Genomic DNA, 18,583 nt, shown 5'->3' on the forward strand with positions numbered 1-18,583 from the left:
CAGCGAGCGCCAGACCTGCAGGTCCTGACTGCAAAAGATATTTCATACCTGGCTGCATCCCTCCAGGATGGCTTGCTCCCCCTCCGCAGCCCGCCCGCAGGAGGGATGCAGAAAGCCCTGCGATGGGTGCTGAGGATGGAAGGCTCGGCAGGGCCGACAGCACCCTGACATCTCCTTGCACGGCGCTGCGGCCGGGCACCATGTGCACCTCTCCCGCCTGCATCCCCCTTCCTGAAGTCCTCAGCCATCCTGTTTTACATTACGTACATTAACTTTTGGACTCTTAATCCCCTCCATTGAATAAATCACTCTTTCTAGCCTGATAACTTTTCTTCCCCTTAAGCTATCATCCTGGTCTTTCATTCCGTGCAGGATTTGAGACTCTCCCTGCTGTCTGCAATCAAGCTGCATTCTTTCAGCAATTATTTTGTGTCGCTGCTCTCCCCTCTAAAATTTCTTGGGCTAGCATCTTTTTTCACTTGCAGGCTTCCTGTTGCTGCTTATCTCCAGCGTCTCCAGCCAAGAGGTCCTTTCATTCCACCTCCGCTGTCTGACACTAGCCCTGGATATGGAACTTGGTCAAAAATGCTTTCTCAACACATGTTTGTCAGGACGGAGAGCTTGCATCTGTGCTTGGCAGTGCAGTGTCATGTTCCCTGTCAGTGGGGGGACATCAGGGGAGTGGGGCTGAGCTAATGGGCTGGATCAGGTTCTCTTTGCTGACAAAGATAACAGGAGGAAGCTGTACGTGTGTGAGAGAGAAATGGGGGAGCAGAAAGGAGAGTGGGTGAGTGCTGGCGGAATTCATTAGGGGAAGGGCAAAGATGCACAAAGGAGCCCTTGCTTCCCCAGGCTGTAGGGCCAAGGACAAACTCGCTGCAGTCCCTTTGAACCGCGTCCTGCCGTGGCGAGCATCCAAAATGTGCAGTTCAACCCTGCGCCAGGGCACACGATGCTTGCATGGCTTACAGCATCGGAGACGATCTCCTTTCCTCTCCTGGTGGAGAAGAGTCAGGAGGAGAGAGGACGGCAGCCCGCTCTCCCTGACCTGGCTGACAGGTGGAGGGACGCCGTAAGTGTGGTTATTCGGGAGGCTCTGCCGGCGTGACAGGCGGGCTGAGTGACGGAGACCTGGAACGCGCTGGCTGCATCGCTCCTGGAGTGCAGACCACAGTAGGAATGATCAGATGTCATGATACAGAGAATAAGGTGATTTACTCAGAGGTCAGGGAAGAGGTCATCCTCCACAGTGCATGATTTATCTATTTATTTATTGCATGCTTCTAAGTGCTGGGCCAGGCTTCCACAGGGCCTCGGCAGGAGCTGATGGGGCCAGGGGGCCGATGTGATGGGGCAGAGCCTATGCCCGCTCAGCCCATCCATCCCCTCTGCGATATGTCTGTCACCATGGCACTTGCCCAGCGACTCTCCGTGGCAGGAAATCCTGAACATGACGCTGGTTTAAAAAATAATAAACTCAAAGGACAAAACCTTCCATTTTCCTTTGTTTTTGTTTTGGGGTTGGATCCATCCCCTCTGTCGGAAGGAATTTTGATAGTAATCATCTTCATAAGCCACCCACGGTGCTGGTTCCCCTGCCACAGCCCTTTCCACGCAGGCGCTCGCAGCGAGATGGACCCTCTCAAGCACATGCACTGCAACTGCTCAAACCTCAACACTGGTTTGGGGGTTGGTTTTTTTTGCTCTTCCAGATGGTGGTGAAGGAAGAGGGAGGCTAATTTTACATTGATTTGTTATTTTGAATATTGGGTGAATGCTTAGATGCCAGTGGGGATGAGGGACATCAGCAGATGTGGACAGGTCGTAGGGTGCAGGTGGGTCTGGTTTCTGCTGCTGGGATGGTCCAGAGGCATGTGGAGGGACCATCCCCGTGATATTAGCAGCTGTCTTGCAAGGATTAATCATACGGTGAAGATCACTGTACCTCCAGGAACTGGGACAGAGAGGAGGGAGCTGGTCGGGGGGATGGAGAGACGTCTCAGAGAGGGCTGCAGGAGCACCAGCAGCCCCCCAGCCCTCCAGCCTGGCTGTGCACCAGCCGCTGCTCCCAGGAGCAGGTCTAAGGCACTTGGAACGTGTGGCTGGAGCAAGAGGCTGGGGCATGAAACAGAGAAGGCTAAGTGCAACGAAGATGTCCTGATGACCAGAGCCAGATGATTAGTCTCTGGGCTCGTACTACATTTCCTAAGAAAGGATTTCTAGGGAAAAGGTCCCTGCAGCTGCAAACTTGAAGGGTTTTTGGTTGGTCCTGAGCAGCCCCATGCAGTGCAGCCTGCTGGACACAAGCAGCCATCCAGCCTGGGGAGCACGAACAGCAGTCGATGCTACGCAGGAGTGAGGAGCCAAAGTTCAGGTCCTGCCCGGGAGGCAGGAGACCAAGTGGGGATAAGAAGGCGCTGGACTCTGCCCACCTCACGGCTGTGGTTCAGTAAAGGATAAACTGACATTTGTGCCTCCTTCCAAGAAGGGCAAGGGGTCTCACCCCGGCTTGGGGCTCACTCAGCAAAGGCTGCAGTTAAAACCCAAAGGGTTTGCCTGCGCAAGGTGCAGCGGTGCCCGGGGCACGCCGCGGTGCTGCCGGCCGCACTGTGCCGGGGCTGACCGGCACCTGCCGGGGTCCTGCAGCCCCAGCTGAGGAGCTGCAAGGAGCCCAGGCTTAGCACAACCACCCCTTAAATCAATCCTGGGGAATGCAGTGATTAGCAGGCTTGGTGCTTGAATAAATCTGCCTCTCCCAAACTACAGGACACCAGAGTTAAATGCAGGAGGATGAAAATCTCTTTTGGAAGAAATACCTGGCAGTGGGGTAAACGCACTCTCCAGCAGATTTACTGTGCACGGTGGTTATTTGTTTAAGATGTGTCCTGAGTGCTCCCCCCATATTGTGAAGCCCACTTAAGTAAATGCTTCACCTGAAGCATGAAGTGGTTACCACCGTGCACAGTATTTCTCGGGCGAGTGTCCCTGCCGCTCCGCAGCCTCCCTCTCCCCTTCCCGCTCATGCACACTCACACATGTGCACGGCCGGGTAATGCATCCATTAAATTCAGCCACATTCCTGAGACTACAAAGATAACAAGAAGTATAAAAAAAAGGAGTGCCTTTGTTCGGCCATTTCTCTGCTGCTGTGTGTGAATAAAACCATCTCAGACAAGTGTCTGACAGAAGAATTAAACCTGAAAGGAGGAAAAACATTTCCCATGAGCTCTCAGTACCCCAATTTTGTGCCTTGACAAATGCTGTGTAACACCAATGCTGGGTCCTCTGGCACCAATGCTGGGTCCTCTGGCACCTCTGCTGCTCTCGAGCAGCCCTCTGCTGTCACAGCGTGTGTTGACGTCCCAGGTCCCTGCCTCTCCAGAGGGGTACGGATGGGGCCAAGGGAGTGTTAGGAGCTGCAGAGCCGTCCTGTCTGGACATGTCATGCCTGCGAGCATCTCCAAGCCCTGTGCTGGCTCCAGGGTCTGCAGAAAGCCGCCGCATCGGAGCAATTAGGCAGGGCGAGTATGTGGCACAAATTTGGTTCTGTCTCATCAAGTTAAGGGAAACATTTCAGCTCACCTGATGGGAGTTTGGCCTTTGAACAGCAGCTCTTCCCTGGAGCCCCAGCCCCAGGATGCCGACGATGCAGCGGAGCTGGAGCCATACCTGCATCCCCATGGGGCCGACCCGCTGCTCTCCCCATCACCCACTGCCCGGCAGCAGCATGGCCAGGCAGGACTCATCTGGATGTGGGAGCCACTGCTGTCCATCCATCCCTGGAAACCGTGAGGGATTTAACCACTGCAGCCTTTACCTGGTGGCTTTCATCTGCCCGCTGCAGGCAGCAGGTCCAGTGGCTGCACTGCAGGGACTGCCTGCCTGCCAGGAAATGTTTAGGATGCACTGAAGCAGGTAGGAGCTGCAGGGGATCCCCCTCTGCCCTGCTGCCAGCCCCGGTCCAAGCCACTGCTCCTGCTCCTGGGGACGCGGCTGCGGAGCTGGGGATGTTTAAATAATTCAGGAAAGTGCTTTTGCCAGGGCGTGCAGCCCCAGGACTGCCAGTGACCTCAGGGGCAGTGCCAGCCGTGCAGGGACAGCGAGGGGAGCACAGCAGCCCCCACCATCCAGGCACCTCTGCACGGGCTGACAAGAGGCTTTAATAACACGGGAGAGCTAGGCAGGACTGCAGGGTCCCAGTGGTGGTCATTTAACCCCCTGCTGAATGTCTCCCCTGGCAGGGGGCCATTTGGGGTGATGTGGTACCCCCTTACACCCGCCAAGGGATGGCATGGGTGCCCACCGTGGGCACGGGTGGCAGCGACTCACCCTCCTGCTCCCAGCACCAGTGCAGGCACCGCGCTTCCATCGCAAGTCCTCTTGGCCGTGCCAGTCCATACCAAGCCAGTGACCGAGGCTTTCAGCAGCAAGCCCCCAGCCAAACCGTGCTGACACTGTATATGCCGTTCGATATGGTAATGGTGCAGAAAATCCCTACAGAAAACAGGTAAGAAAAAATAAAATAAACAACTGCACGGAGCCAGGGCCAGTAGCAGGAACAAAAGTAAAGGGAAGTTGGAATGAAATCCTCCTCTTCTCTCCATCCTCCTCTGCTTTTTTTCACTGATGACATTTACTCTGCTTAATAAAAGGAGAATTTATGTTTGACTCCCATAATGGTGCCTTTTAATCTCCGAGACCTTGGTACTTCAGGACCGTGTGTGCGCGTGTGTGCCCAAAAAAGCCAGTTTCAGTGTTTCAGTCCCAGGCAGGGGGAGGAGGGGGCAGGAGGGGCAGTGAGGGGCTGGGGGGATTGGAGCTGTGAAGCCCAGCATTGCAAACGGCTTTAGGAGCTGTGTTAACCCCTTGCAGCCTGTGGCCTGCGCTGCTAATTACAGAGGGCTGGGAGGGCTCAGCGCATCTTGGGGATCTCTGCGTTTGAGCATCGCACATGGCTTCAGAGAGCTGCTACTGCTGAGGGATGGCCGGGGCCTCCCCGCAGCCTCTCTGCAAAGCGGTTATCGCTTCTGGAAGGAGGAAGCGACAGAAGCCCCTTGAAATAAAACACTGAAGTTTCCATTAGCGACATCTCCGAGTTAGCCGGCACTGATCGGCTCCAGATGGGATGTCAGGCTCCAACTGTTGCTTGTTGCCCAAGGGAGAGCAAGGGGCTGGGGGGCTGTGCTGAAGATGGTCTCAGGGCTTGCGGAGCGTCTGGGCTGGGCCAGTGTTTGAAGGGGTGCTGCAGATGGAGGGCAGGTGGGTGGTGGGGGGATGGTGGGGTGGTGGGACAGTGGGGTGGTGGGACAGTGGGATAGTGGGGTGGTGGGATGGTGGCATGGTGGGCAGGGAGCCCATCTGCAGCCCCCAAGGTGTCTGCACAGGCGGGATGAAGGGAGAGAGGAGAGGAAGGGCAGAGCTGGATGGCAGAGCAATGTGCCAGCCCTTCCATGCTGCTCTCCACAGCTTTCTCTAAAAAAAAAATAAAGAAAACCCCAATTTACTGATGATGCCAGTCCCAGAGTTGCAAATCCATCCCTGTTTTAAAGACTAAGAAAGAGGGCAAGAAAGGGATTATCTACCTGTGATCACACGGCGAGGCAAGAGCAGCCTGCGACCGCCGCCGGCACCTCCCCGCTCCCACCAGCCCGTCCCCTCCACGGGGCTCTCCACAGGGACACGTTTCAGTCTGGGGCTCGATCTCCTCCCAGCTTGCCCTGGAAGAGGCTGTGCCCCAATGGCAAGCGAGGCCGTGGGGTGGGCTGGCAGCCGCCGGCACTGGGGGGGCTCCTGGTTCCAGGGGCGCCGGGACACATCCCGGTGGGACCCACGTGGCTCCGGGGCTCCCTGCTCCCCCGCTGATTAATGGCTCCTTATGCAGAGACGGAGCTCCCTGAGGAAAAGAGAGTTTCCGTTTACCCAATTAGAGCTAAGACGTTATCTCATTTATTCTGGAGGCAGCAACATGTAAGAATTAATTTTTTGGGGTATTTCCCGGGACATTTTTCTCCCAAGGCTGCTTTTGGAGCAGCTCTTGTCAGCCAGGACGTATGGTCTCCAGCGCACATTGCTTTGAAGGCGAGTGAGCAGGTCTGGCGTCTCTTGTGTAGGTCCCACGCATGGTGTTTTGTTTGGCTCTGCAAACTGTCCCTTTCAAGTGGATCATGGCTGAAGAATGACAGGGGGCCAGTGACAAATTTTAAACATTATTTAGAAATCAGGGCAGAAAGCAAAAATGTCAGACCCTCATGCCGGCGATGAGGGAAGCAGCGAGGGGGGGCTGCGCGTGTTTCTTCTCACATGTGCTCAGGGGCTGAAAATCGGGAAGAAAAATTGCACCCAAGTTCCTCAGCTCCCTCCAGAGCCTCTAATGGGGTAAATTAATGAGCTGAAACGTCACGCCGGAGACGGTGCGGAGGAACCCGGCAGCGCCGGCGACTGTGGGGTGACGAGCCGTGGTCACCTTCAAGGGACGGGCGGGGGGGGTGCACGTCATCTGTGCCCGTTCCTGTGCATGGTGCCAAGGGGATTTTGCTGGCTCCTGCCCTCTCCCCCTGCCTGATCTGCTCTGCCCAGCTGCTGGGGGGGGTCTGGGATGGGCAGGAAAGCCCAGGGTGAAGAGACGGTTGCTGAAGCTGTGCAGCAAACCCGCTCGTAGGCGGGGGACGGGAAGGAGCACAAGGTCTGAGCATGCAAGGAATAGCTTGGCCCAGCAGTCTCCACCAGGTTTCACTTCAGCTGCTTTTCCCACAGCCTGCCCCAACCTCTGGGGCTTGTCGTGATGTCCCCTCGCTGGCAGCATCCTCCCAGCCAGGCTGCCCTGCCCTGCCCTGCTTCGGCTGCACCACCTGGCACTGTGTCTAGCCATGCACAGAGGCACTCGGCCCAGGCTGTCAGCACCCATCCTGACCTTCAGCACCCTCCACATGCTTTACACAACCCCACTGGCCAGGGATGTGCAACCTCAAAAAATAACCCCGCTCGCCAGGGATATGCAACCCCATCAGAAGCCTGGTCAGAGATGGAGCACGCATTGCACATCGCTTTTGCACGGGGTGCAAGCGCTCCGTGGCTGGAAGCAGGGCCATGAAGGTGACCCATCGTCCCCGGTCTGCTGCATCCGCGCGAGCGGCCGTGTCAGCAGAAAGTGTGTGGGGAGGTGCAGGCAGAGGCACAGCTTGGCGCAGCGCGGGGTGCGCACCGCCGGCCGGTCTGCACAGGGCGTCTCGGCAGGGCTGCTACATCATCGCAAAAGGTCGGAGGAGTTTGGGAATTTATTTATATTAAATAAATTATTTATTTAATAAATAATTTTATTTATTAAATAAAAAATAAATCCATTTGGATCACTATCAAATTTTTGTTTTCTTCGTGCTTAGTGTTTTCCAGTTATTTCATCCTTTTAAATTGTTTTTCTTCCATCTGAGACGTGCCCTGAAATTCTACCTGAAAAACGCACCTGCAAGGCAGAGAGTCGGAGGCTTCACTCTGCCCATGCAAGGCGAAAGCTTCCAGCTTTTCTGAAATGCAGAGGTTTTTTTGGAAAGGGCAAATTAAGGTGTCAGGACTTTTTTTTCCATTCTCATCTACCCTCGGTTTTTTGTTGTTGTTGTTGTTTTTCTGGACATAGTCCCCTCTTGAAACTCCAGTTTCCGGCTGATTTTCCGTTCATTAAATTTCAAACGCGCCGGCTCTGCCCTTGCCTTCAGCAGGTGCCAGATCTGCTGAGCTGGCAGCACGAGCATCGCTCGGCCGAGCAGAGCTCCCCGCCAGCAGCCTGCCTCGCTCCGCTGAGATGGTCCCCGCAGCGGGAGGTGTCCCCGGAGCGTGGCCGTCCCCCCTCGCAGGAATGTGCATCCTGAAGGACCCCCGGGGACGTGCATCCTTCCAGGGACGAGAGAGACCTTCTACCCCACAGCAGGCAGGCCATTCCCGGCCGGCACAGCGCAGCCGGGGTGCTGACCCCGGGCTCCCCTCGTGCCGCGTGGTGTCACATCGGCGTCACCGCTGCCAGGATTCGACTGGCAGAAGCCAGGCAGGGTTCACCTTTGAAAGGGTTGCTAATAAATAACCAGCTCCAGCCTCCGCTCAGGCTCCTGGGAAAGTTAAAACAAACTTTGTGGTGCTCGGTGAACTAATTCCCCCTGTCGCAAACACGAACTCCCCTCCCTGCTGTGTTCACCAGCTTTTCTGCTTTTCAAGACATACCCTTCTTTCAACCGGCAAAACAAAGCAGCTCCTCCAAGAGCTCCTCACAAATCTAATGAATCGGTCTACATCCAAGTGCCATGGTTTAGACCCACCCATGTCTCCATCCCTTTTGGCTTTATCTCCCTTTCTACCCGCTGGGTACCAACCGAGCTGCCTCCTTTTTGGGTTCACCTCTCCCTGGACCAGGGAGGGCTATGCTTTTCCTCCAGCACTGTAAATTGGGATTAAAAACGTTTTCCTTGACACCTTTAATTCAGAGCGCACAGACAAAGCCAGTCTGATGAGCTCAGATGAGGCATTCAGGAGGGCTCCGAGGGCTCTGAGGATCCCAGTGAAAATACTGTGCTGAAAATTTCCATCCTCTCCACCTCCCGATGGAAAGATGAGAGGAGTAAAAAGGAGGTAGCTCCCCCTGAACAGAAGACCATCAGAGATCAGTGTTTCTAACGCCTTTTTTCTGGCAAAGTCCTGGCCCTAGTCCTTTCAACGTGCTTTCCTCCCTTGCAGTGATGAGAGGGGAATAAACCTGCAAAAGACAGTTACCGAGTGCCTGTGCTTCCCCAAAAACGCCAGCAGCATGGCTTGTCCCCAGCTCCGGCTCCCCACCCAGCCTCGGTCCCGCCAGTCCCCCTCCTCCTCCCTGCACCCTGAACCTCGCTGGCTCCCTGCAGCTCATGTCTGATGGGGAAAACCCAGACCTGACAGCGATTCTAGGTGTTGGTGGGGTGGCTGTTTGATCAGGGGGAGTGAACGGCTTGGCAAAAGGTCACTTCAGATGCTCAGGCTGTTTTGCATCACATGCAGCATCGAGAACCCTCCTGTACTGGGCTATATCTGGAGCGATGCCGGTGCACGAGCTGTGCCCACCCATGGCAGCCCCGCGGGGTGCAGCTGCCCCGCAGTGGTACCCCGGGGGATAACCCCAGGACAGGATCGAGCATCCACTCGTAACCACAGCAGCGCAGGTACAAGTACGGAGAAATGAACGCGCAGAATGCACCAGGAACATGTCTGCACGCACGAATGCTTCCACAGACACATTTCTAGGTAATAATCTCTGCCCCCCGCCCCCCGCTGTTTTCTTTCCTTGATCAAAGCCCAGACGTGAGGGAAGTCCATCTGTGAAAGATTGAGCCGTGCGTTTTTCGCGAAGGTATATGGGCTGGCAGCGAAATTTCTCTGACAAGTCCAACAGGGAAAAATGGAGAAATGAAAGCCTTTAAGATGTGTGCATTTCCCAGATGACTGGTGATGTGTGTGGGTAACATATGGGCAGTCTGTGCCCACTGTCCCACAAAACATGCTGATTTTACACTTGGATTTCTCAGATTCCCTGACAGCTTTGCAGACCGACTCCGACAGCCTGCTATTAAATGTCGTTCGGTTATATTGCTGCCTGTGCCTGGTGCAGCACTGGCGAAGGGCAGGAGATGTCCCTAACAGCAGGGCTGCAGCCGCAGCCGGTGCATGGTGCATGCTCCGGCCAGGCATCTGGCTTTCCAAGAGGTGTGGAAACGGGTGAGCAACGTTGCCAGCCTCAGGCATCGAACCCGGGCTTGAAACAGCTTGCAGAAATGTGAGTTTTGCCTCTTGCTGTCAAGTATTTCTATTTTTCATGAATTTTGCAGCTCTTGCTGGGACTGAAATAGCACAAAAGTTGCTGCTTCCTCTCCAACTGCCAGCCCGGCTCTGCAGGCTGCCAGTCAGCTTCGGGACCAGAGGGGGTTGTTCTGTGCTGTGCTGCACAGAAACCCTGGTGTTTGGTGCTGGGGTATGGGGAATAAAGATATTGTCACACAGTAGGACATGGGCCTGTTTTTGTCACCTGCTGGGTGTCTGGGAACAAGCCCTGATGTGCCCCAGGAACGCCTCCATACGTCATGCCTTGCTTTTTCTTTTTCCAGGATGACAAGAGCAGGCAAATGCTGTTTCTGGGTCAGCCGACGGGTCCCCTTCACCCATGGCCAGTCTGCCACACAGCCCAAGGACCGATTCTGAGATAACACAGGACTCAGACAGAATAGGATGAGCTTCGCTCTTTCACCTTCTGATTTAGGGACTCCCTGAGCAGGGAGAGCATCCAGGCTGGTCCACCTAACAGCCTGGGATGGACTTCTCTTCCGTGTTTGTCTAGCACCTATCTGAGACTGTCTATAGCCGTGCCGCTGCTAAACCCCGTGGCGATAAATCCCGAAGGATAATCTTGCCTTTGTGAGGCAAGCCAATTTATTAACCTTAATGGACTCCAGGGAAACCCGGGGTTTCCAGCTCAGTCCTGACAGAGGCAAAAGGAGAGTGTTGTGCCGCTCCCTCACTGTCCTCGTACCACAGCTTCTTCCTCTGTGAAACGAGATTGCTTCTAACCCAGGAAAGGCAGAACAGAGAAACAGGGTGGGTAGGTTTTGATTCCCACCCCCCAAACAAGTCCTCTGTAGGGAACCACAAAACTGCCCACATAGAAACAGACCTGTTAGGTTACTCACATGGAAAGGAGGGAAAGTCAAATGAAATAAATTGCCCAAACTCATATTCCAGCTCAGAGACTAAGCCAGGATCCACTCCCTGCAGCTGGCTCTGGCCTTAGGAAGAGCCATTCAGACTAAGCACTTGTTCAGTGCCTCGGTGCCTGCTTGCTTTTAAAACCTTAGAGATTTGCTTCACAGTGTCTGAAGGGACCCCAGTGACAGATCACAGCGTCTCTCTGTTTAGTGATGCTCCTCGATTGATGGGGTCTGTGATCTTCACCTCTGTGACTGCAAAACATGCAGGTCTTGGAGGTGTGAAGCAGTTCTGCCTGGTGATATCAAAGTTTGGCATGATCAAGGGAAGTGCTGATTCTCCTCCGATTGCTTGGGAGCACAGAAGCAAAAACCTTACAGTCAAATTACTAAGAAAGTGTCTTACAGAGACACTCTCAGGTGGTTCCCTTGAGTGCAATGATCAGAGGATGAAAATTTTGGGACTGGGGAAATAATAGTCACATACTCTATTCTTACATTAACCTGCTAATTCTGGGTATTTGCAGGGCCCTAGGTGGAATGAATGCGTGTTCTCCCTATATTTATTATTATCTGCATTGTTAAAATGTGTACACTAATCCTGTGAGCAAGCCTAATTGGGGCTGGCTTTGAAAAGGTTCTGCTCAGCTGCAAGTCTCATTTGCTTGTGCAGTCATTGTGATGGAGTGAGAAAGCCAGGTAAGGCCTCTCAAGTGCACATTTCTCCACTTACGCACCCAAGTGCCATTGCTGGGCTTCCAAATCTAACTTGTGGCTACCCACGGCTTGGTCAGAGCTCCCATGGTTCGGTCTCCGAGGGAAGAGCCTCAGACCATCCCGTAGTGGTCCTGGACTCCGTGCCCGGGGACAGCGCTGATGGACATGGCTGAGCAGTACTGCCTGCTTCCAGAAAGCTTCTCCCACTTTGCGTCCCTCTCCTGTCTGAGCTGCCAGCGGAGATGCTGAGTCTGGGAGAAGAGATGCTGCGTTTCTGCGGGGAAGCAGTGACTGCACGCACTGTGAATGTATGAAAAGCGCTCTGGGATCCTCCTGACGGGAAATGCAGCAGAAATGCAAACTGTTGCTATTAGAGTGATCGGATGCTGGACATTTTCTCGGTGATCAGCATGCAGTGTCTGTGGTGCAGCCCCATATTGTGTATTCAAACTCTATTTCTATATAGAAATATGTTTTTAATACTCCAATGATGGTATCTAATATTCAATAATTATTGTGGCTCAGTTTTTAAGATGCACTTTAGATTTCCCAGACCAGTTATTGAATGTGAGTGAGATGCAAATTAAACATTAAAAACATATTTAGGTAGGGGTTAGCAGCAGCTACATAATGTTACATACAGAGCAGGCCACAAGAATCAACTAGCCATCTGGGAGACCTCGGGGAGAATTTGTTGTAAAAGCAATTGGCACATCATTAGCCTAGAATGCAAATCCATGTTCGAACCCATGCTGGATCCTAAGGGCAGGTACCATCTCTGAGCGGGACATGCGAAGCTGATGCTGAAAAGGTGGAGCTGAGAAGTGGGACCGAGCTCTAGCTGCCTTCTTGGTACGTGCAGAGGCAGGTAAAACCCTTGGAGGGTCTGGTGGTGTTACTTAGCCCTGGTGTTTCACCTTGGCCTCCAAGCTGCAGTATGCTACATCAGAGCTATAGAGAGGGCTGGAGGAGAAGGCAGTGGCTGTAAGATGGTGCATGAGGTAATCTGAATAGTTTTGGTCTTCATGGGGCTCAGCATTAACAGTGGGCCTTGAACAGGTAGAATTTGGAAATTCAGGCCTAAATTTTGTGGCTAGAGTCCACTGTTGAGCTATAAAGCCAAAACATGGATCCACCGTGCTGGGCAGGAGAGCAGAGGCACAGCACCAGCCATGAGGGCACGTATTGCTCAACTTCTCACTCCCTAAAACCTTTCTTTCTCCTGGTGCCAGAGCTGATCTCAGCCACCCTGGGACTGCAGCTTCCTGGAAGGCACCCAGCATATCTGCCGACTCACTGGTTCCTCTGCTGGAGTTGTCTGCCAACACACTGATTTCTCTGTTGGAGTGCAGAACTGTTGGGGTGGGAAGGGGAAGGTGGGTGGCACCAGAAGATCGGTCTGAGCTTTTGGCCCAGGGCTGCTCTGGGGACTCAGGGCCACCTCCACAGGCACACGGAGCAAGGCACAGCCCACCACACTCGGTACAGATGTCCTGAAGGGCCATCCTTACCCATGGTGGCAGGAGGAGGAAGAGTGGTTTGGTGAGGACAGATCTGCTCAGTTGTCCTTCCAACAGCATGGCTGTAGATTTGGAGGAGCCTTTCGGAAGAGAGCAGTGGAGGATGAGTATGGCGAGCTGTACCATCTGGTGGTTGCTGTCATCTCCCCAAGATGCAGACCCACAACAGACTTTGCATTCCCACCTCCTGATCTACCAGCAGGATCCTGCCCCTTTGTGCAACATGACAGAGCTCTCTTATTCCCTGGTCCTACTCATTTTCTCTGGTCACTGTGGCCTGACTGAAGACTGGTGTGGAGAAAGGACCCTGAGGATGGACCAGCCCATCCCTGCTGGGACCCGGGGGCTCTGGGGCTCAGCAGACCATGACCCATGGTGGACACCTGGAAAGATGCCGTCCCTGGGGGCTGAACGCCAGCTGCAGCACGGCAGTACAGCACGGCTCAGGGTTTCCTTTCACAAGTGGGAGCCTTTCCTCAGGGCCACCTTCTCGGCAGCTGTGTATGCCGGAGCTGCTGAACTCTGCTCAGCGGGCAAAGACGGGAGGCCATGCAGGGTAGAGAGCAACCTCTCATCTGGCAGCCCTTGTGCCTCAGGTGTGAGCTGAAGTCCTATTGATTTCTAATCAGTGAGCTCATATCCCCTGTGGCTGCAGCAGGAGAGGGTCAGCAGCAAAGAGGAGGGTGGAGGAAATCAGCAGTTCGGGTGGTCCCAGGGTGGGACTGATGGAGCCGCTGACAGGGGCTGAGTTATGGCTCCGCATGCACGGCGCTCGGGAGATGGTTTTGGAGGGCTGGCGGAGCCTCGCTTATTATCTGGTTGAGTCCCGTTCTGGGGAAACCACCGAGAGAAGAACGCGTGAGCCATAAAACATGTTGTCTTTTAATGAACGAGACTCACAGGGGACTAGGACTATTTTTTACTCCATCGTTATTCTTTCCTCAGCTCAGAGAAAGTTCCTGAGTGTTGTGTCTGCCAACTGCAGGCCAGATGCTACAGCAGACCCAGGCAGTGGTGTCCTGTCCAGCCTGGCCCGGACCAGCCTCGCCATGAAGTTCCCATCTGCTCCTACCCTGCCTCAGACGCACCAGTCAGGGCTGTGGTCACGCAGATGCAGGCAACGGCAAGACCAACCATCAGGGCTTTGATGTTCAAGAGATATTCTCAGGCGAGCTGGGCTGTAACATGCCCTGGCCCCAAGAGGAACCCTATTAATGCTACTGCTGAAGGAAAAGCAGTAATTAATCCTGAAATCCAAGCTTTGGAGGTTTTTGGAAGGGAAGCGAGTATATGCTCACTCTCCTGAGTGTGAGGAAAGCGAATTGCATGGAAAGCACGGGGATGTCATTGTTTTCTTCTTCGTGCAAAGCTGATCTGCGAGACCCCTCTTGGGTGCCTGTGGGAATGGGCACCTCACTAATGACTCTGGGACTCAAGCATGGGAGGTGCAGAACATTTCTGTAGGACCTGAAGAGCTCGCACATTCCTTTTCATACCTCTCCCTTCAGTGAAAGGGACCTGCTCCAGAGCTTGAGGATCCCATGAGAAAATACGGAGGGAAGAAAATACCTGAATTAACATCTGGGACATAAATGCCCTGGTAAACATTTGCTGAAATCTAACTCCAGACTAACTACCCTTTGAGTAGAGGCTAACGTGATGGCACACCTTGATTCTGTTTTTTGTAGGACAGTGTGAAGGGGATGATGCAGCCATTGCAGCTGAAGACTCTTCTCTCTAATTCCACTGCTGCAAAGCCCTTCTGGAGGTAGAAGTGTCCCCTGAGGTGTGCTGGCTGGGCTGGAGTCTGAGCCCAGGCTGCTGGGGAGGTTTCCTCTTTGGGGGGAATATTCATGGGTGCCTGGAAGTCACCAAAGCCCCACCGCTGGATGACGGGGCTGTGTTGAATGGGGCACTGAATGAATTCAGTGCTCTGACTCCTCCTCGTTGCCCACAGCAAAAACAGGGGCTTTTGGGGTGCTTGCAGGGGGCACAGCATCAATGGTGTGGAAGGGCTTTAAGAAAGTGACTATCAGGATTTGCTGGGGACACACGGGACAGAGGGGATGCTGCCCCCTGCCCCCCTGCCAGCCTGCTCCCCTGCGGTGGGAGCACGGCTCTGCCCTGCTCATGGCCCCTCTGAGCATCAATAGGTCCTACCCTCCCGCTCGTCCCTTTTCTTCTGTATCCCACCATCCGGCCAGCCCAGCTCCGCTTGGGATCAACATCGGGAAACCCGGCCGAGCTGCACCTGTGGCCGGCAGGGATCAAGGGATGTGCAGGGCCCCTTTTCTGCCCAGTAGTGGGGACCTAAATCATACTGCTTTGTCCCCTCGACGGAGACAAATGACATTTTACAGCACAGGTGCTTTAAAAAAGAACAATAAATTGGAAGCTCTTTGCTGAGCTCAGCCATAGGGCTAGGATCCCCTTTCAGAGAGTATTTTAGGACTGAAGGCACCACAGCTGTTTGTGGGCTAATCCCTCTGCCCTCCCCATCAACCTCGAAAAGGGACTTTGCAGACCCACTTCAACCGCAAATAAATCAGGAAATGGCGCTTTGTCCTCTCCAGAAATAAGCTCTCCTCAACCCTTTGAAACCGGTATCCGAGCCCAGCATCTGCTTAGGGGAAGACCCCGCTTGCAGTCAGGCTGTGTTTGGCTCCCAGGGACCCGTGGGACACATGTTTGGCTCCCAGGGACCCGTGGGACACGTGCCCATCCCCAAGCTCCCAAGGACGCAGCAAGAGACCCACGGCAGGTCCTTGCCATGCTAACCCCATCGGCAAAACCTCCGCTTGGCTTACTAGGGTCAGAGCTGGGCTCCAGCAGGCTGGAGCATCGTCTCCTCACTGCAAGAGGGGGCTTTTAGCCAAAATCGGGGTGCAGAGCTGGCGGCGGGGCTGGGGAGCTGCAGCAGAGGAGGAATGGGAGCCCTGCCCGCAGAGGCAAGGGGCTGCACCTCTGTGCAGCGGAGGATTTGCATCTCCTCCCCAGGTGAATCTGAGCAGCTCTCCCCAGGGGTCATAGCCCCGAAATGGGCTGCCCTCGCAGAAACAAGTGAGAGCACGAGGAGAGCCTGGGTGTTTTACCAGGGGTTTAATAGAGGCTGTTATTAGCTGAGCCTGGACTTTGTGGAGGTCCAGTGCTGGGACCCAGGACAAGAGATGCCGCTGGACTCCCCAGGCTGCAGCCGGTCCCTGAATCCTTGGTGCCAGGACCCATTTGCTGCCGGTATTTTTTCTGCCCCTGATTATGGTCCTCTTTTCCCAGCTCGGGGACCCCAGCAGGGTGTGAATGGAAATAAAACGAGAACCTCAACTCTGTGACTAGCACAAAACCGTCCAGGGTAAGGAGCGGCTTCTGGGAGGAGATGCCAATGCACTGCTCTCCTCTGCAGAACAATATTTCCAGCATGTCTTAAGCATCATTAAACAGATAATTCAACATTTCCTCGCAGTTTAATATTTCTCAAATACATAACCCAACATTGCCTATTTAAGGGGCGCTGGTGTTTGGTGTATGACGAGGGAACACGTGTGTCGGGGGGTGAGGCTCAGCGTGTCGGGGTGCTCGGTGGCAGGTGGCGGCTGTGGCTGCCTCGGTCCGGGCGTCACCTTGCACCTTCGTGCTCCTTCTCACCTGACGTCTGAGAGGATTTGCTGGGCTTATCTGCTGCCAACTGCTCCTCTTACCAGTGTCACTCCCCCGGCTGAGATCGCTCCCCAGTGCCGAGGCTCTGCAGGGGCGCTGGGAAGGTTTTGAAACACAGCTGCAGCCCCCACAGTGCTCCCCAGCCCACCCTGTGCGGTGGGGCCGATGCTGCCCGATTTCTGCAAACGTCCTCTCAGCCAAGCCCTGGGACAGCTACCCCACCACGCCGAAGCCCCCGCTGCGACGCACACTGAGCTGTTTATTTTTATGTGCTTTTAAGGAGCCCAGGTGAGGTGCGAGGTGCTGCTGGGGCTGATGCTGTGGTGGGGGCTCAGGGTACACTCACTGCAGCACAGCTGAGCGCGGGGACCAGGAGCCTCCGTGGGCAGAGGGGATGTCTCAGCCGCTGGAGAGGCTTCGGCAGAGTTTGCTGCAGCTCTGTAAGTCACAGAGCTAATTGAATCCAAGTGCGGAAGCAAGGCTCTGCCCTCGCCGATGCGGCGGGCAGGGGGAGAGCATTTTATTTCTCTTCTGTTCCCTGGTTGCTTTGAGTTTTGCCCCTTTGAAAAGGGAGGCCTCTCATCTGCATTCACATAAAATGTGGCTTTTCTAAGTTTAAAAGCCTTTTGGTCTCTTCAGGGAGTGCTCTGCAGGAGGCTGGGCATGGCTCGGCTGGCTTGCCCTCCCCCAGCCTCCCTCCTCATGGGCAGCAGCAGGCAGAGAGATGTACCCGCCTGGAGCTGCCAGTTGCTGCCTGTCCCACCGAGGAGCCCGAGGGGCCAAAACTGCACCTGAGGGATCCCCCCTCCTTCCTTGCCTGGCCCTGGATGCCCAGGACACCCCTGTGGGCATTGCAGGGCTTTTCCAGGGCTGCAGGATGAGAGATGCTGCTCCAAGGAGGGCACGGGTTGGTTCTGGAGCACGACACGGTGGTGCAGGCAGCAGAGCAGGCGGAGTCCAGCAACAAATGCCAAAACAGGGCCCAGGTAGCACGCTGGTTTTAAGACAGAGCAATGGATTCCCTGGCAATGCTGATCTAGCACAGAGCGGACCTGACACGGACCTCTCCAGTCCCTCAGCCTGCTGCGTGATGCTCCTGCTTATTTTTCCACTTGAGACTTTGACATCTTTGCAGAGGACCTGGCTGGTGCTGCACCAGGCCTGCGCTCACAGGTTAAAGGCAATGAGCGATCATCATTTTGATTCATTCTCCCAACACCATTGGCATAAATAGGGATTTATAGCCACGTATTGGCAGGAGGGAAAGGCTCTCTCCCAGAGAACTTTGCAAATCCAAGCGAACTAGTTAGCCCCGGTGATGACGCTGGCTGCCAGCCACGGTAATTAGGGGGCAATAAGAGGGAGCTGCGCAAAAAGACCATCAGTCATGGGGGGAAGCGTTTGCTCCGGCGCTGTCGGAGGGGTGATGAGATTCCTGCACACCTCGGGTGCCTTGTTCCAAACCTGCTGAAGCTGCAGTTCTTTAAGTGTGTCCCTACTTCTACAAAATGCTGCTTGTTACAGGGGGGTTTGTAACTGCTGGCTAACGAGGCTCCAACCCGTGCCATTGCAGAGGTACCTGCCGGGACGGAGAAGGAGCTCTCCGGCTGCCCTCAGCCCTCCAATTAGCCCGGGAGCCTTGCTGAGAGCGTCCGAGGGGAGAGTGAAGAGGAGAGATCTGAGAGCCGAGGCGCAGGCTGGGAGGGCGACACAACCATGTCACTGTGGGGATTTCAGGAATTAAAAGTGAAATTACAACCTTAATCTATCAAAATTTATTTTTTTTTTGCTGGCACTTTAATGAAAACTCTTGTAAACAGGAGAAGGCCTATCTGGGTCTTGCATTCCCAACCTCATGTTCTCCAAGGTTATTTATTGGGTTGCTACACAAGCTGGGTTTTTCCTCCCCTTTTCTTTTCTCTTCCCTTTCCTCTCTGCTTTTGCAAATTGAATTATTTAAATGCATTGTTTGGCAGCCTTAAA

This window comes from Pygoscelis adeliae, unplaced genomic scaffold (genome assembly GCF_000699105.1).
Source record: "Pygoscelis adeliae isolate BGI_AS28 unplaced genomic scaffold, ASM69910v1 Scaffold191, whole genome shotgun sequence".
In the NCBI taxonomy this organism is placed as follows: domain Eukaryota; kingdom Metazoa; phylum Chordata; class Aves; order Sphenisciformes; family Spheniscidae; genus Pygoscelis; species Pygoscelis adeliae.